Raw genomic sequence first — 21,035 nt, 5'->3', positions numbered from 1 at the left:
TAAAAATTCTTATAATGAATAAAACATATCACTTAAAATAGTCTCAAATAAAGCCCAAATGTAATTCATAACGATTAAAATTTAAATTAATTATTATAAATCCTAATACCAATTTCAAATTGATTGGGTTTTTTTCTATTTTAAATATAGATAGAGAAAATGCCTTCACCATTTTTAAAGATTTTAAAAATGAAGAAGCATATTAACATATGATAAATTCAATTATTTGCGTGCATATATTAAGAAAACAGATAAGATTTATCAATATTTGCGTGTATATATTAAGCAAAGAGATAAGATAAAGAATATTGTGGAATACCAATTTTATAGATATTTTTAGTATATTCTCGACGATGGAAAAAAAATATTTAAGAGACATACTTGAAAGCTAAGTAATGTTCGAGGCAGCCTCATGTTTGAGGCGCCATGCTTTCCACGTTCAAAAATAACCATGCGAGGCAGCCTCATGTTTGAGGCGCCATGCTCTTCATACCAACTAACACGTCTAGCTAAAAATAAAATTCACTAAAAATTCACTGAACAAATTGCAGATAAGATAAGATACTTTTATACGGAAGGATCCCAGTATATCAACAACCACCTCAATATGCAGCCTTGGAGAGTAGGACAAAAGCCATGAAATAGAAGGAGAGATTGGGAAATCGAGCTAGAAAATTTGAAAGTTGCTGGAGAAATCTCGCCAACTTTTCACAATACATAAGCATGCAAAGAAAGGATTCCCCAATCAATTTCGTCCCACCCCCCAATTCAGTCCAATAGGAAGAAAGTGCAGTACACTAGCTGATTTAAACTTATACAGTACATAAGCATGCAAATAAACGATTCCCCAATCAATTTCGTCCCACCCCCCAATTCAGTCCAATAGGAAGAAAGTGCAGTACACTAGTTGATTTAAACTTATACAGTCAATCCAGTAAGAAACAAAGAAGTAAGAATTGATAGCATTAAGCACACGAACCAAAAAATCACTTCAATCTTCCACCACTTGAACAATGAAAATACTAGAGCAATTGACCCCAAGTGCAAATGTAACATTCACCCAAACAAAGACATCCCAAGCCACATGTGCAAAGAGCACTACAACGAGTAAAGATAATTATTGTTTTGATTGATCTTTTTGTTAGCCAAACCCTCTAAACGACTTAACCCTCTTAATAATTTAACTAAAAATATATATTAATAGTGATAAACATAAATTCATCATAAACTCAAAAGACTTATTTCATAATATATTTAAGTGGTTAAAATAAATAAAAAATTATCAAAAATTAATTAAATTATAAATTATTATTATTATTATAAAAGGAATTAATATATGTAAAAATTCTTAACTTTATCATATATTTAAATAATAAAATAATATATGTTACAATATCATGGTTCAAAATTTATCTCTAAAAAACAAAATTTATCTCAAAAACAAAAAAACATATGATATTTTCTTAATTAATCAATTTAATTAAAAGAACACATAAATAAAGTTCAATATTTAAATTAACGAATATCGCTGCCAATATCCCTTCGCATGTTTGTTGCACTTAGCATTATAATAACGTTATAAAAACCGTGAGGCATCTTTAGAGCATTAGACAATGATAACAAAGATAGATCCCAGAACCGATAATGAATATATTTGTTTCACTTAGCATTATAATAACGTTATAAAAACAGCGAGGCATCTTTAGAGCATTAGACAATGATAACAAAAATAGATCACGGAACCGATAATGAATATATTCGTTGTAGTTTCACTGAAATTTTCTTGGGTTTCTAAATGGGTCACGTTCAGGAGAAAACCTGATAAATAATATAAAATATTCCGTGGAGAAAAAGAAGTTACATTGCATGGTCGCCACTTGTTCCCCATGGAGGTTACAATCTTCGTATGAGTACTGTAACCACAAAACATAGAGTTGCTTCTATTTTGATGTTCTTGAAGCAGATTGTAGTTAAATTCAATGGAAAACAATGTACAGGGCCGAACAACTTGAAATTTAATTTTATGTAGTTAATCTGAACTTTTCAGAACTGTAAATTTTTGCACTTAATATAGGAAATTTGAAATTTTGAAGGATCATCGAACTCGATATGGAAACAAAAAATCAAAGGCCAGATCTGAATGATCCTCGAAATCGAAGATATGGAACTCGAGATCAAAACTCAGTTCCATATGCCACTCTTGTTTCAGTTGCATTAAAGACAGTAGATCCTACAGATAGAAAGCAACTACTTCCATATCCTTACACCAACTTTAGCACCTCAGTCAGCTCGAGCAACCAGGGAAATCAAAGCGAGGGGGGTTTGTTAGACCCATAGCGAGCAGTTATCTTTATTTACTCATCTGTCGTGCAGGGTCCAGACCCATAGAGCTTTATCTAGGAGCCTAGGAGCCATACTCTCTAGGTTGTCTTCATTTACTGCAAGCATCTGACCATGAAGCTTGTCAGTATTGTGAAGGAACCCATCGAAGTTTTGGGTACGGTTTCACTCTACTGCTCCGTCTCATTGTAATTGCTACACTATATATGACTGTGAGTCAATATTCGGTTCAGTAGATATGACTGTGAGTCAATATTCAATTCAGTAGTGTTGGTTGATTCGATTGCAGTGTTGGTTGATTCGATTGTTGTGTGCATGAGGATACTGCGGGGAAACATTGACGATTGGTTCGATTCATTCACCGGACCTATCACACATATTTTTCTTCCAATCGACCCAGAGAGGTGTACTTCAAAGGCTTTCGGCCTTGCAGAGAAAAATTAAGATGTACAAATATGGGCTCTGCAAAATTCTTAGCCATTTTTGTCACCATCTATATGAAATCTCCATAGAAAATAATAAGGTAAATACCTTCCCATATTTTATGTATGGTTAAGTTCTCAACATCCTCGTTTTCATAGTAGAATATTTATGAGGCCAATGTTTAGAGGCAGATCAGGTTGTTAGAATGGGAGAGGACACAGTTATTACAGATCAAAAGTTATAGTTGAGCATTGTACATTAATTAAAATAAACCAAGTTTTGTTTTAATATATTTACCATACATTTACTGGAATTAGTTTAGAAAATAATAGTCGGAGTGGAGAATACATTAGTTTAGAAGATAATAAACCAAGCTTTGTTTCAATATATTTACCACACCACACATTTACTGAAAGTTTTACTGGAATTAGTTTAGAAGATAATAGTTGGATTGGGGAATACATTAGATGTAACAACCTAAAAATACTGAACATAATTTGTCTGTTAGTCATGAATTAATATTAATAATTATTTTTATTCTCTATATTGAGCAATGAAACTGAATTTGCATAAGTTCTGTTTGTTTAGCAACAATGTCTGCCCACAACATCTTTGTGCAATTAGTCCACTATTGAAGCATGTCTACAGTTAGTCCACTCTTGCAACCTTTTGCAGGTAGTAGACATGGATAAAACAACTTAAAACTTAAAACCGCAAGTGAAACCCCAAGTGAAAGAAAGGAAGGAAATTCAAACCCCCAGTGCCCCAAGTGAGACCCAAAGTGAAAGGAAAGAAATTCAAACCCGAAATGCGTGGTGAAGCCACCGAAAGCTTCTTCCAGCACAACGACTTTTGCAGGTTGCAGCCATGGACAAAGCAGCTTAAAACCCCATCTTCCAGCACAGTAACTTTGGCAGGTTACAACCACAGTAACTTTTACAGCTTACAACCATGGGCAAAGCAGCTTAAAACTGGAACTCGCTTTTCAGGAGGTGACAATAGATGCAATGAAGAATTTATATCAAGCCTTGACATGCCAAAGCCTCTATTTGTAAAGCCTTCACGATTCCGCATGCACTCTCAAGACATGCAGGGATGGTGGAATAGAGCAAGAAATGATACAAGATTGTGAACTAGGAGTAATGGAATAAAATAGAAAGGCTTAAGACTTCGATGGAGAGGACAAGGGAAACCAAGCAGGGAGGGGTCCCAAGGGTTAGAAAGTCATGGAGGGTGCCAAACAATGTGAAACAAATAAGAAGGTGGCCACATGGAGAAGAATAATAGGGAAAATGTGGCCAAACATGCTTGAACATAGTGCAGGGGAAGGAGAGGAGATGGTGAATAGAGCCTCGAGGAAACTTAAAAAACTTAGATGTATATACCTAGAAAACACTATGTTTGATAGCCCCAACAAGACTCAATTTCTCCAGAGTCATATTTCGCCCATGTGAACCATATAATCCATGCAAGCGGGCCTGTTACGAAGACATCTCGTAAAACAGAAGGAAAAAATGCTAGATCTTGAACACAACTTCAGCTTGAAGAGAAACATGAACATCAGTGAAAGAAGGAAATGGGCATAAACAAAACCTATGGAACGAGCAGCTTGCACGCAGAATATGCACTAAGAATGCAGAACATACATTCCCAAGGACAAGACATCCCTTCATGAAAAAATATGAGTGCCCGAAATCCATATGATCCATTACCATTCAAAAACTAAGCAAAATAGGCACTCGGAAAATCCCTAATAGAAATTTAAGACGGCATGCCTGAGATTCGAAACCCAGATCATTACACCATTTCACAGTCCAAAAAAATCTTAATGGAAATTTAAGATGGCATGTCTGAGATTCGAAACCCAGATCACTACATCATTTCATAGTCCAATAGAACAAAGGCTTTGAAGACAGAGTAGATAAACAAACCATGACAGTAACATTAATGAATGCTGGTCACGAATAATAATAGAAATTACCGTGAATCGAAAGCATATTACACAAAAAGATCATACCTTTCCTTTGTGTTCCACGAATTTCTCTTTGTAAAAATTTGTCCCAATCATCTGTAACATTTACAGTAAGAGTAGAATATATATCAAAGATGGAACTGCCATTCAACAGTGTTTACTCCAATCTACATTCCCTGTTCAAATATCAAACTGATATAAGCCCGTCTATTAATTACCTCCCCAGCTCTTTTTGCGACCTCCACAGCAGAAGAAAGAAATTCACTCAGCTCGTCTAAATTCCATACAATACACAAATCAATTCAAATCACTCCAAGTTGCAGACAAAATATATGATCAAATGAACAACCGCAATGGCAGAACATCATATAACTTACCGCAGTCCCCCATTTTCAATCGTTAAACAGACAAAGTAAAAGGAGTTGGAGGAGGGTTCTTTTGAAGGACAAGACATCCCTTCATGAAAAAATATGAGTGCCCGAAATCCATATGATCCATTACCATTCAAAAACTAAGCAAAATAGGCACTCGGAAAATCCCTAATAGAAATTTAAGACGGCATGCCTGAGATTCGAAACCCAGATCATTACACCATTTCACAGTCCAAAAAAATCTTAATGGAAATTTAAGATGGCATGTCTGAGATTCGAAACCCCAAGGTCTGTGGCAAACCGGGTTCGCTTGAAATCCGCGGTGCGGGGATCGATGTTGAACTACTCTCCCAAGCTGCTGGTAGCTGCCTTCTTCTACGGAGAATTGATAGCCCGAGCAAGAGACATCTGGCACTGGCTACATGCAAGGCACTCAAGCAGGGCACGGGGAAGAACATGCCCACCCTGAACATAAAACACATAAAACTTACGGTAACATGCACACCCTGAACATAAAACACATAAAACTTACGGTAAAATAGACATGTGGCACTGGCTGCATGCAAGGCGCTCAAGCAGGGCACAGAGAAAAACATTAAAATCAGTTGTCATAAAATGTAAATTGGACTTTGGATAAAATTAATTGTCACAACATTCTGCAAACTCGACTTTGGGTAAGATGAATTGTCACAACGTTCAATCGATATCCCCGGCAATAAGACCTCCGAAAACTTTGGGTAAAACTAAAAAGCCACGAAATTTGGATTTGGAAATTCAGCAACCTTACCAAAAACTTAGGATATCTTACTTTTACCCGTCTTGAAACCTGCGAAGCCGGCAATAAGACCCTCAACTTTGTTGGCCAATCAGCAATTACATAATAAATTTTATATTATTTTTTAATATGAAAACTTTGGTTAAAATTGTGATGTATAGCAATATTTTTTGGTCAAATAAGAGATTAATAGGCAGTCAACGCACGATCGATTGCTAAGAGTCCCAGGCAGGGACTAATAATATATTTGAATTTTAGTAAGTAAAAAAAAAAAATTGTTTATTTATTTATTTTTGATAAAGAGATAAGTAGATTCAACACTCTCATTATTCACAGTGTGGAATTTCAAATCGTAACGTAAGTTTATCATGAGGAGTGAAAGCCTACCGAATCATTAGTCAACCATTCTACTTGAGTGGTTTTATTTAAATAGTGATGAGCCATAATGGTGATGATTAAGGCTGCATTACGAGATAACAGTTGATAATGATTTTCCTCACTATTAATTTGACATACTAAATTATAATATATATTTTTTAATTATATTAAAAAGAAAAAGAAAAAGAATATAAATGTATTTTACCTTGAAATACAAGTTAATTAGATAATTCCTTCAATCTTCAATATAAAATTGATAATAACATATATATATATATATATATATATATATATATATATATATATATATTTAAATATATAAATATAAATGATGAATAAATATTTAAATATATATCTTACATATATTGAAGATTTTAATTATGATCAATTTTTTTATTTTATTAAAAAAAAATACACAAATGTATTTTACCTTTCAATACAAAACAAATAGATAGTTAATATAATATTTAATATAAAATTAATAATAATATTTAAAAAATATGGTTGTATTCAAGCTTTTGTGATCCATAACTTGTTAATTCATGAAAAATTTCGGAAAAAATCACATAGAGAGTATTAGGTCAACGCATTTCGAACCAGCTAGTGTGGTTCATCTTCAGGACAAGATGAAGAGATAGATAAGGTTAGATAAGAAGGTAGGTCAACCTAACGGTTAGAGGAAAACGACTACATTTAACTGGGGAGGGAAGTAATCCAAAAAGATATATACTCTAAATTGCTTAAATAATTAATAAATAATAATTATTTAATATATTAGTTAACTTATTCAATATTTATTTATTAATGTATTTATTTATTTTATTATCCGATTAGAAAAATGAGTAAAATAAACCACAATGAAAATATATAAATAACTAACTAAATAAAATATAAAATAAATAAATAATAAATATATAAAAATCACAAGTGAGGGAGTTCTTAAAAAAAATAATAAATAATAAGAATAATAAAAGGGGATAAATAAACAATAATACAATGAAAATTATTTAAAAATATAAAAAGGAGGATGTAAAAAAATAAAAATAAATAAATAACAATAGTGTTAATAGTAATAAATAAAATTGATTACAAATACATAATATTACTTAAAAACAATAAATAAAAAGAGGGGGAGTCCTCTGTATAAAAAAAAAAAAAAAAGGGAGAAAGACTAAGAGGAGAGGGCAGGAATCCAACAGATACTAATTTTCCAACTGTCATCCCTATTAATGTTATTAGAGGACTGCTCAATTTCAATGGCTTGCCTAAACTTGCGTTGATGAAATTGAGAAATTCTTGCGACGACCTTGGCATCCTCAATGCATATGCGATGCTTGGTATTCACTGCATGTTCCGCTAAAGCCGAGGAATTGGTCCTCTCATGTTTGATATTAGCAGCATGTTCTTTAATCCTTTGGTTAATAGACCGACCTATTTCTCCAATGTATGAGGTCCCACACGAACATGGGATGACATAAGCACCTTTCAAATCCATAGGGTTCACATGGTCTTTAACCGACTTTAGGGAGCTTCTAATGGTGTCGAGGGGTCTAAAGGTTGAGGGAACATTATGTTTCTTCAGGATTCTCTCAATATTGTCTATCGTCCCTTGGATGAAGGGGAGGTGAACTTGTGAATGTCGATCAAATGTGTCAGTCTTAACCTTAGGACCCTTACCAGCTTTGAGGAAAGCTTTAACACCTTGATGCCTACTATAACCATTCTTGACAAAAACATTAAGGAGATGGGATTTTTCTTTAGAAAGGTGGTCTTTATCAGAAATCCTTAAAGCCCGGGTGGCTAACGTGTTGAGAACACCTATCTTCTGAGTAAGAAAGTGATGGGAACTTGCATGAAGATACTGCTCAGTATGAGTCTTGTATTATCGTTTATTTATCCCCTCTTATTATTATTATTTATTTATATATTTTTTTCATTTTTTAAGAACTCCCTCACTTGTGATTTTTATATATTTATTATTTATTTATTTTATATTGTATTTAGTTAGTTATTTATATATTTCCATTGTGGTTTATTTTACTCATTTTTCTAATCGGATAATCAAATAAATAAATACATTAATAAATAAAGATTGAATAAGTTAAGTAATATATTAAATAATTAATATTTATTAATTATTTAATCAATTTAGAGTATATAGTTGTTTGGATTACTTCCCTCTCTGGTCAAATGTATTCGTTTTCCTCTAATTGTTAGGTTGATTTACTTTCTTATTTAACCTTCCTCCGAGATTTGTCTCTTCATCTTGTTCTAAATATGAACCACACTAACTGGTTCGAAACGCATTTACCTAATACTCTCTATGTGATTTTTTCCGAAAATTTTCATGAATTAAAAAATATATCATGCATATATATACATTAAAATAAACTATATATATAAACTCACTTTGAACCATCCAAAATGAGGAAGTGGCGTGACTCTTATTTTAGTTCAGATGGAAGTGATCATTAACGTTAATTAAGCCAGTATGACTTTTATGGTGAGGTCCTTCCTCACGACATTGTAACAGGTTCGTCGGCCTGAAGAATATACTTTCCAAGCTAGCCAATACGAGGGTTTCACGTTGCACATAGTTCTACTTTGTTCTACTTTGGTTTTCTTCATTATGGGGTGGAATGGATCATTTTCGACGACTGGGTGAACCGCTTGGGACCTGGACAGACCTACCATGGTGAGAAGGGTTACTGGGGAACCAGTTTGTTGGAGCTCTCGGCTATGGAAAATGTCACAACACTTCCATTGAGGGTTACATTTATTTACCACTTCAAACCTCTTACCAACAAAGGCTTTGCAACCCTCTTTCGTTCACAATTCCACTCGTAAGGTTTCGTACTGCATCTTTCTGCAGAGGGTCAAGGCATCCTGCCATGTTTATTAATTAGATACTAGGATGAATTTCAGGTAATCAAACTGCAATTGAAGTAGTACCAATTATCATCGTAGAAAAAAATATCAGGAGAAGCATAGAATGGTAGAAAAGAACATACATAATACATCACAACAACTATAATGGCGATGATGGCAGTTTCCAGGGGAAACACAACCCTCTTTCCCAAAAAAAAACCCCAATAATTCACAATTGAAGATTATTTGAATAAAAATCAACAGAACAACTTACGTATTCAAATAATTGAAGAAATTGCTTAATTGTTCGAGTAAGTAGGAGTAGATAAGATCTTGGTATACAATGGATCTCCCACCGATCTCCCTATCTTCATCATCATCTTCTCTTCTACCATGAATACTATCAAAATGAAGGAAATTTAACTCACAAATCATATATCTAAAGATTTCACCTAATATATCAAGTGGCACTTTGGGAAATTCTGTTATAGACAGGTTGCAGTTTCAAAGAAGGGATGTCGTGAGTCGTCTAGAAATTTTCACGATGCTCATCTTTACTTTACTTTTTGAAGTTCGGCGGATATTCAAACACGTATTATTTGAAGATCAAACACGCATCAAACATGTTGGGTGTGCTCAGAAAATAAATATTTTTATTGTTAATACATAGTTCAGTTGATACATATACATCTTAATTCTTCATTTTCAGAAATAAGCTTGTGAGATATAGATAGATAGACACAGTTTATGTGTATATACATAATTCATTTCAAATGGTGCCTTCGACTAATGGATACCATAATAAACATCATGCAGATATTTTTCATCATACCATAATAACAAAGACTCTCTCTCCCCCCTACGGTGAAGATCGACTCTCGGAGCTCTGAGGGCTTATGAACAAATCAGAGGGAGACCCCCTGCGTGTGGTGGGAATTGTGGCTAGTGCTTGGGGGTGCATATTCATGAAGATGATTCGGGAACTCTATGGTCATGTGGGAGATGATAAGCTACAGTTCAGGATGTGAAGAAGAGCTAGGAAGGCAATCAACATAGCCTCTGCTCACTGTCTCTTTGATGTCATAAAATCCAAGGAGGATGTGCTCAAGAGGCTTATCTGTAACTGTGTTTATCTCAAATATGTGGAGGCTAGGTTAGGGGATCGATTACTGTATGCTAACGTGATTCTACGAGATGGGTTCTATGTGAATATGCTTGACCCTTTGTCCTATTAAGGTGATCACCAAAAACTAGATTTGTCATGAAATCAGTTGATTTGGTGGACACACTATGACATTTATGTGCTTCTCATTGGTCTCCATTGTTTGTTTTGGTTGTGGTATGTCTCCATCTCCTTCTTAATTCCAAAGTTTTTTTGACTCTTGAGAGTGAACTATGGTATTATATCATGGATTTCCAGCTATTTTTTTAGCTTGGCCACTTGTTCTGACAACCTTTGTTCTGTTGCTGCAACCCCCTCTATATAATCCTCTACTATGCCTGCAAAGACCTCTTAACATGCAATTTCATTTCTCTGCTACCTTATAGATGTTTCTTTTGGTCATTGTGTCTCCTTATGCGAAGAACCATGGCTAGGTTTGTGACTACTGCTGATAGTCAAATGGTATCTATTTTTACTTGAAAACTTCAGTTCAATCTTATAGTATTTAAGTCCTAGAAGCTTGACTCTACCAGTTGTTTAGCTTCATTATACATAACTTGTATTTTATGATGCTTTAATGTTGTATTATCAATGTAATTAAGTCTCTCTCTTTAAATCTCTCGGAGGTTCAGGGTTCTCATATTGGTCAAGCTCAGAGAACCTACTCGATTTTTTTGTCTAGCGGCTTGAATTTGCATGAAGGTTTATTATCGCCATGATTTGCATTGTTTGTTTTTTAAATTCTTGTGAAACTTGTTTGAACTGTTTGTAGTACTTATTTTATTTATTGTAGCTTAACTTATTTCATCCTGAAATTATTGTTTTTCAATTAAGTAATATAATATTATCCTTATGCACAGGGGTTCTTCCATGTTTGCATTTAAAATCCTCAGGTAAAAAAAATCTCGATATGCTTTATTATATTTGTTTATAATACGGTTTCCACTATTATTTGTGTTATATGTATTAAACTTTGGTTTAAAGGTTTTGCAAAATGTTATTTCACTCTCATTATTAAAATGCTCAACTTAACAGGAAAAAAGATTTAAGTCACAAAAGGTACAAAAGGTATTGGACTTGGGGACTATTCAATTTATTATTCCAATGTATTAAAGTTTAAAAATAAATGAGAACCGAAATATAGATGAGCTCCCTGCATAAACTAAGGACATTAGACATGTAGGTTTTTATCTGAAGTTTACCTATTCCATTATTATTATTAGTATTTTTAAGAGTTGGGCATGGGATATCTTTTCAATTGTATGTCTTTTGTTAGGAGGATGCTGGTGAAGAGATCAAAGAGTCTTCTAAGCATGAGGATGGGGAGGATAAATAGTGAAATCTAATAATCTAATTGTGTATTAGGATTAGGATTAGATTACCAGGCTTTCCTAAATTGTTTGGTAAAGGAGGCCTATGGGCACTATTGTGTTCATTAGATATCATGCTCTGCAGCATTTAGTTGTTGTGGGTAGCATATTCTTAGTCATATTTTCTTGACTGCGCTTATGTTGGAATTTTATATCATGTAATTTTGAATGGTTGGAGATAGTTGCTTGGTACTGTAATATCAGATTGGTGAAGTCTATCAACAAATATGTAGGCCCATTCAACTTTTATGTTGAATAATATATTTTATTGTCTTGATTTAGCTTCTTGTTGCTTGTATCAATGAACATTTTTTTTTCAATTCATCTTCAAAAGAGCTTATTTTTGTTCTCTTATCCGAAGTTTAGATGAACAAGATTTACATTGGGTTAAGAAATAGTTTAAGGAACCACCAATGGAATCAATGGAACAAGGGAATATTAGTCATTGATTACCAAATACCTCGTATCATAACAAAACATATTGAAAAACCAATAAAAACAAAGCCCGAGACCATAACAGTAGCTTATTTAGAATTGGGGTGAAAACCAAAATTGAACGTGACATATGGAATGTGAATGGCATATCAAAGGAATTTGACTATCGGAGGATTCGGACCAGTTCTCAACCAAAAACCACGATATCTGATGAACATTTGAAAGAGGGAAGAGTTCAAACCATGATAAATTAGAGCTTTGAAACAAATCGAGTCTCGAAGCTATATCAGAGTTTTCAAACAAATTTATTACAAAAATCCCAATTGTTGAATGGATCTGATATTAGGATTAATTGGAATGTATGACATATCAGGTCTGGCGAAAGTGGGTTATCGGGATTTTTGGCATGGCAACACTTTTAAAAACTTTGATAGTTGATATGAAAGGACACGTCGCTCTGGAATGGTATATTAGAAAACTTAGGAATCGTAATTTTGGGTGCATTGTAAATCCTTAGATTGCCAAAAATCCCAATATGATTTATTATATTCATTTATAATATGGTTTGTGCTATTATTTGTGTTATATGTATTAATCTTTGGTTTAAAGGTTTTGCAAAGTGTTATTTCACTCTGACTATTGAAATGCTCGATTTAACATGAAAAAAAAATTAAGTCACAAAAGGTCTTGGACTCAAGGGCTATTCGATTTATTATTCCAATGTATTAGAGTTTAAAAATAAACAAGAGGAAAAAAATAAAAGAGATCCCTGCATAAATTGAGGACCTCAAGCATGCAAGTTTGTATCTAAAGTTTACCTCTTCAGTTATTATTATTAGTATTTTTAAGAGTTGGGCATGGGATATCTATTGAATTGTGTGTCCTTTGTTAAGAGGATTTTGGTCAAGAGATCAAAGAGACTTATAAAAATTAGTACGGGGAGAGGAAATAGTGAAATGTCATAATCTAATTGTGTATTAAGATTATGATTATATTACCAGGCTATGCAGTGGGCATTTCCTTTATTGAAGAAGAAGTTATCTTATTTTGAAATTGTTGTTTTTCTAGTGAGCAGTATGATAGTATTCTTATTCAGGGGGGTTTCTCCATGAATTATGTAATGATTTTCTCTCAATTGTGTACTTGTTATGGGGAATATTAATGTTCTTTATTTACTATAATATGCCTCCACATGCTTATTTTGGTAGCTTTGAATGGATAAATGTAATAGGGTACCTATTATTTCAAACCAGAATAGATGACTGCAAGAGAGAGAAAATTCAATAAGTGTAGGGGTGTTCAAGCGTCATCGTGTTGTGGACCTTGATACTCCAGTTTTTGAATTAAAGGTCAAGGAAAAATGGAGCCCATTTAAGGAAATTTAAGGAAACTCATTGCAGAAGATGCAGTGAGGGTGAAACCTTGATGAGTCCAATGCAGTCCCTTTATCGGAGCATCCCATTTATCAATGCAGTCCCTTTATCGGAGAATCCCATTTATCAGAGTTTTATATATGGTATGTTGAGAGTTTTATATATGGTATGTCTCGAAAAACTCCGATATCATTATACTCCTGACCACTGATGGCACACATCATCCCCTGTAATATATCACAAGTTCTCCTATCAGAAATTTTCCGATATAGTTGGTTCACGTCCTAGACCCGATATAGAATTTAAATCTTCTTTATGATCCATATAATGTCCGCTCATTATGTCGGCCTTTTTAATAATTTCGCAAGTTGTAAACTCCGATAGGCTAGACCAGATTTGGAATTTAATTGTGATTTATAATTGGATTGAGTTAACATGATATGAACAGGGGCTGCTTGCATGCTCACTTCTGAATGGTGGGTTTATGGACCATCCCATTTCTTGTTTATTGACATCACTTGACATTCCAGAGTTCTGTGCACTTTTCAGATGCATAATTGAAATAAACAGTTGCTGCTATCGTGACAGCTTGAATGTGTGGCGGAGCCAATGAAATTGGTTGACATTCCAGAGTTCTGTGCACTTTTCAGATGCATAATTGAAATAAACAGTTGCTGTTATCGTGACAACTTGAATGTGTGGCGGAGCCAATGAAATTGGTTGTGGAAGTTTATCAATGAGCGATGCTCTTGTCTTGTTGCACGAGATGAGATGAATTCTAGCTTGTGAGGCGGTTTGCACTCTCTCTTCACTCAGTTTGTGTGAAAAGTTTATTGCAGGCGGAACTGCAGAGTAAAGGCGGCGGCAGTGAAGGGGGAAGCGTAGAGGAAAATGATACAAAGGAACATGAAACTAAGAGGAAGCCGAGATGCAAAAAGAATAAGAAAGGGAACCAAGAGATTTATTTGAGGAAGGGAATTTCTATTGTCAGGAAGCTCCTTGTTCAAATTATTCAAAAGAGATTACACCTAGAAAATACACCTACTCAAGTTTATTTTTCATCGGATGAATGGGAAAAGGAACTAGATTTGTTACTTGATCTAAAAGACTCAAAACTTCAGATGCTATTAGAGACTATGAAGGCAATTTTAGAAAGCAATGAAACTAGAAGATTACCTAAAATTCCCAAGGTTTGTGTTTGTTGTTTCTGTTTGATAAGTAAATATTTTTCTATCGACGAACTATACGAAGCTATATAATTGTGCAGCATATGAATTTTCCCTCAAAAATCTTGATATTTGATCCTCACAGTTTCTGTCATTAAGACCAATAGTTAGATGAAATAATTGAATATGCTTGTTTTAGTTCATGGAAAATATCTAGCCTATTCTATCATCAAATTAAAATGTTGGCTTTCCAGTTTCCACTAGTAAGGAGGAGGTTCTTAAAATGCTAGCCTGACTGTTAATGTTTTTATAAGAAATGTCGTGAAATTTAAAACCATAATACTTATCTAGATTGGTCATGAAGTCAATTGATTTGGTGGACATACTCTAACATTTATGTGCTTCTCATCAGTCTCCATTGTTTTGGCTGTGATCCATCTCCATCTGCTTCTTAATTCCGATCATTTTGACTCTTGAGAGTGAACTCTAGGATTACACAGTGGACTTCCAGTTAGTGCTTTAGCTTAGCCACCTGTTTTTTCTGTTAGAAATTCTTCAATTTCAACAACGATTCTTCTATATGCGGAATAACTGAAAAGAATCATTAAATCTTGAAGAATCATTAAATCTTAATGCCCAGGGATACGAGTTACCTCCAGCCATTGGTGATGTATTGATGCAGGCCACAGTCCACAAGCTTCTTCTTCAGCACTCCAGCGTCTGTCTTAGCAAAAGGAAAAGAACACAAAATTCTGAAGGCACTTCCGAGCTCTGCTATCTCAGCTAGATGGTGTAGAACTGAAGGGGGTTGAGATCTGAGCTTGGGGACCAACAGATAAACATATAGCTAAGCTTCCATCAAGCTTCTAAATGCTATGTGTTAGAAAAACCACAAATCAAGGTAGAGATGAGATCAAAGTAATGGACCACTTTAGTAGCTCCCAATTATTAATTTAGTAATTGCAGTTGATTTTCTTAACTTAAGGAAACTACTGCAGTTGGTTTCCATAAGTTAAGAAAAGCTGCAACTCCATAAATCAAGGTAGCTTTTGTGTTAAATTAATGGAGCTTAACATTCTCCCACTTGGTCCATACTTCCAAACTTAATGTCTCAACTTAAAAACCATTGATAATCTGTATTAAGTAATAGATACATGAATCATGGCGATAAGTCCTCTAATGACGAGTATTACCTTCCATGTATTACTATGCATTTATTCTTATTATAATTTATGTGGCAACAATTTCTTAATGAATAAACCCTATGTTTATTCTTGGTCCTTCTTAAATGAATTTTCTCAAATCAACTTAAGGTGCACATAATATGAGAAAAAACATCACAATAATTAAGAATTTCATTAACATTGTCCATACAATGAAAAAACTGCATAATGGAACCAAGTCCCATATTCAATACATGATCCTTGAAATTAACTGTGGCGTGCCCTTAATCAAGGGATCATTGATCATTAACTCATTGCTGACGTGCTCAATGACCACTTTATTTTCTTTAACACGTTCCCTTATAGCTAAAAACTTAATGTCGATGTGTTTATTTCGACTCCCACTTTTTTAGCCATAAAACCAGCAGCTGAATTATCACAATATATTCTTAATGGCTTAGATATAGAATCCATAATTCTAAGCCCAGAAATGAAATTCTTAAGCCATACACCATGTAAAGCAGCCTCAAACAGGATATACATAAGCATGTAGTCTTTGGTCCCATGAAGGTACCTCATTACTTTCTTTGCAGCTCTCCAGTGGTCTAAACCTGGATCATTCTGACATCGTCCCAGCATTCCTACATTAGGCTTCCGACAGCAGAAGCATATGGAATGTTCTTCATTTGTTCCCTTTCTAAGTCGTTCTTCGGGCATTGGTTCAAATTGAACCTATCACCCTTCACAATGGGAGCTATACTTGGTGAACAATCCTTCATCTGAAATCTCTCTAAAATTTTTATTAATATAGGTTTCCTGGGACAGACCCAAGATGCCTCGAAATCTGTCTCTATGGATCTTAATGCTAATGACATAAGATGCCTCACCTATATCCTTCATATCAAAATTTTTAGAGAGGAATTGTCTCACCTCATGTAGCAAACCCTTATCATTGGTTGCTAGCAAAAAGGTCATCCATTTGTAAAACAAGAACTAAATTTTACTCCCACTAACCTTTAGGTATATACATTGATCCATAATGTTTTCTACATAACCAAAAGAAGAAATTACATTATGGAATTTCAAATACCATTGGGAGGATGCTTGTTTTAAACCATACAATGACTTCTTGAGCTTGCAAACCAATTGCTCATCATGACTAGAGGGGAATCAATGAAGATGTGTTATTCATGAAGAAGTGTTATCAATCAGTAATGAAGAAGTGTTATTAATCATTAATGAAGAAGTGTTATTAATCATCATCTTTTAGTGCCAGTGTGAACATGCATTGAATCATATGTGACTTTGTTTTGCAGTAAAGACCATTAGACAAAATACCATTCCCAACATAATCAGATTTATAGAATAGACTGAAAGATTCTTCTGAAAAGTTTAAGGAATATCCAAAAGGTACAAGCCTTGAAACTGAGATCAAGTTTCTAGAAAACTTGGAACATAAAAGGTCTTTTCTAACTCCAAAACAAAGCCACTACTTAAAGTTAAATAACATGTTCTTACAGCTTCCACATGCGAGCCCATCTTGTTTCCTGATAAGATGCTTTGCTCACTTCTCACTGGCTATTAACGTTAACCATATTAGATTCATAACAAACAAACAAGATTACTTCCTCAAGTTCGGGAATGTCAGAACGAATTTCAGAGAAATTTGCAGGTTGTACTACTGCATCAAAATAAAGAATCACATGCTTATGTTGAGGCTTAATAAACTTTCATGTTCTACCAATGTAAAACATGGTAAAAAGAATTGAATCAAATGACATGAAAATTGCCTGTGGGCTAAATTTTCAACTCAAACAGATTCAATAAAACTTTATGAACTTTCATGTTTTACCAATGTAAAACATGCTAAAAAGAATTGAATCAAATGACATGAAAATTGCCTGTGGGCTAAATTTTCAATTCAAGCAGATTCAATAAAACTTTATGATCTTTCACGTTTTACCAATGTAAAACATGCTAAAAAGAATTGAATCAAATGACATGAAAATTGCCTGTGGGCTAAATTTTCAATTCAAGCAGATTCAACAAAACTTTATGATAAAACTTATTAATTCATAACTCCTGTGAGTAGGTTATGAAATTTTATCCTAATTAATCACATAAATATAATAAAAATTCCTGTGGGATAAAATTTATTGTATTCAGTGTAATTAATTACAATTTAATGTCTAAATAATCTTTATGTGATCTTGCCAATCAATATATAATTTTATTTAATTAAAGATGCTGTGGCTACTCTCTAATTAATTAAAATTACATGGATCACTAGACATTAATTTTGTTGCATAAACAAAACTTAACCAGAGAGAAAAATAATGTTTACTGAAAGGAGTAAGTCAAAATGACATTTTAATAAACTCCATATAACTGTAATAATTCTCCAACAAATCAAAAGCAGTCAGCATTACTGAAAACGACTACAAATTGATTGTTCAATTTATAAACTTAACCCGAAGATTGACTGAATCAACTTTGATCTACTTTGCATTTGCATAGCAAATGCAGTTCGAAGACTAGCTGGCTTGACTTCAGGCTCCGTCCTTAAGTTTATAAAACAACAAAAGAGACCAGCAAACAAGCTATTTTGCTCACAAGATAAATGGAATTAAAATCAAATTTACATTCCTTAGTCTCACTGTCTCATAATTTATTTAAGACTAATTCTTAAATTAATTACAAAATGGGCTCTAAACAATTTGCAAACAAAACTGCAAATTTGAAATATTCAAAGACTAAATTATTTCAAATATTCAAATAGTGAAATATTCAAATATTTAAGAATGTATAACTATTTCTTTTAATTTGCAAACACGCATATAACATGTTTCAAAAACCATTAAAAGAAGTACTAGACTATACATCATGTGTCTGATATATTAAAATATGTCAATTATATGCTTATGACGTCCCCACCACATGCACCCAATGTGCGAGTGTGGAGAAAGAAATAACAAGCAAAAAAAGGCCACTTCTCATGGCTATGTAATTCAAAAGCAAAAACTTGTTAAAGGCATCCAAACCCTCAGGCAAGAGCAGAAAAATACTCAGATACAAGTTTAGGCTGTAGACAGGTTTTCGGTTGTTGAAAGTGATTAGTCAACCGCAGCGATTTGGCAGCCCTTTTCCCTCAGGATAAGGGAAAAGAAGTAGAAGTTATTTTAATTCCCGTCTACTTTGCATGCAAATATTTTGTAGAGATGTGAGGTAAAACTTTCGTTACCACAATGTTTTATATAAACATACTCTACAGGCAGTCTTCAACCGTAAACCCTCTGCTTCAATTACTCCTTTCAAATTACAAGCCACTTCTTTTATCTGCAAATATATAGTGTCTCCACATACCAGACACATTCATACTCATACCATATGTATGTTGTAATTCATGTATTATTAAATTCTAGTTTCTGCATATACCATTTTCTTATACCCTCGATATTTAATTAAGCATACATCGATAGAAATTACATCTTAGTAATCCAATTACTATTTTCCATAACTAATATTATGGTCAAACTAACATCTTAACAAAACACCATCTTCAAATATTTATTACCATGTTAACAAAACACAATCTTCACAAACACAATATATTAACATTATTGTGATTTAAAAAATTGAAATGTTACTATCTTAATAAAACACAATCTTCGAATATATGTTGAAGATTATCGTTATAGTAACATTATTGTGATATTATGATTTAAAAACTGAATAGAGTGAGATGGCCTGCCTCCGAACCACAAACAGAAAAAGGAAGACGATTTCCGGACTTCCAGAAAATTGAAGGGATTATCAAATTGAACACGTATTTGGCAAACAATTTGGCGAACAAATCCAAAATATTAATGAATGCTAGCACCCAAATAGAATCAATCAATGCGGAAAAGCCTTCCAAAACCCTGATAACCAAAATGGGTAAGGCTCCAAAATTCCGCAGATTCAGTTTAATAATGCTCCGAATGTACACACTAAACCTGTCTGGTCCGGTGGTATAAACATAAGAGACATTGTGCTTTCGGTTCGGCTCTTGATGATCATCATGATGATGAAAAAATTTAAATGTCAATTTGACTGGCTGACCTTGAAACACACCCTTTGATTTGATTTCTGAGCATCCATCTAATTTATTGAAGGTATGCCTCGTTATATTAGTCATATAACAGACATAACGTTATATGGTATATTAGGCATATAACTCATATAACAGGCATATTAGTATATAACGAGCATTGGTATATAACAGACAGCGAGCATTGGTATATATCTAGTATAACGATATAACGATCCATATTGATATAACGATCCATATTTACTGAATATTACTAAGAAAGATATTTACTAAGAAATTCGTAGTAATTTCTGAATATTACTAATGATATTTACTGAAGGTATGCTTCGTTCCACGAATTATTACTAAGAAAGCCGCAGAGGGCATGTGAAACCCAATAATGTGTATTCATGTTTGATAAATTTATTTATCGTGTATAACATTTAATAGCTTTTGGCATATTATATTGTCTGCAATATTATTCTCAAAACGTCTTTATTCTTTGGCTGGTAATGAGAAAAGGTAGAGACTTTTGTAAAAAGCTGGCAAATAGAAAACTTAATTTATCTTAAAGTTATACCATCATCCTGATACATCAGTTCCATATATATAGTAAGAACTTTTTTTTCTACGGAAAAAATGAAGCAAACTAATACAGTAGAAAGGGGACGTTCGATTCAATTAACGTTTTATTGGATCATAATTGCCACACAAACATTTCCTTTCGTAAAAGCTTTGAACCTCGCATCATGAACCATGACAACAAAACTACAAAACGTTTGGACAAATACTTAGAGGTTCAACCTAATGGTTCCAACAATCTAAGTATCGAGGATGTTCAACATTGAAAAATTCTTAAGTATTACAACTAGCAAATTCTTCGATCTATAAAAATTTTATGCATCTAACTTACGACGCAAATTTCATTTGCCGATTGGTAAAATCTCTTTACGCATTTGGCCAAACATGCATATGCAGAACTAAGGTGCTATGGCCAACTACAGCAAGGCAGATGTAAAGAGGCTCTGATACCAACTGTTAGAAATTCTTCAATTTCAACAACGATGCGGAATAAACTCAAAAGAATCATTAAATCTTGAAGAATTATTAAATCTTAATGCCCAGGGATACGAGTTACCTCCAGCCATTGGTGATGTATTGATGCAGGCC

At 33.6% G+C, this 21,035-nt stretch overlaps 1 long non-coding RNA gene across 1 annotated transcript; it reads right to left on the bottom strand.

The window, feature by feature from the left end:
• Nucleotides 1–4,777: 4,777 nt before the first annotated feature.
• Nucleotides 4,778–5,468, bottom strand: LOC149150541 (uncharacterized). Its single transcript, XR_016263680.1, has 3 exons — nucleotides 5,113–5,468; nucleotides 4,954–5,009; nucleotides 4,778–4,831 (listed from the first exon to the last, which is right to left on the bottom strand). It is a non-coding gene; the product is annotated as an uncharacterized LOC149150541 (long non-coding RNA).
• Nucleotides 5,469–21,035: the final 15,567 nt, after the last annotated feature.

The sequence above is a fragment of the Pinus tabuliformis genome, chromosome 9, assembly GCF_031772625.1.
Source record: "Pinus tabuliformis cultivar Carrire ecotype Pingquan chromosome 9, CPIR1, whole genome shotgun sequence".
Classification (NCBI taxonomy): Eukaryota; Viridiplantae; Streptophyta; class Pinopsida; order Pinales; family Pinaceae; genus Pinus; species Pinus tabuliformis.
This window is presented reverse-complemented; position numbering and strand designations above follow the sequence as displayed.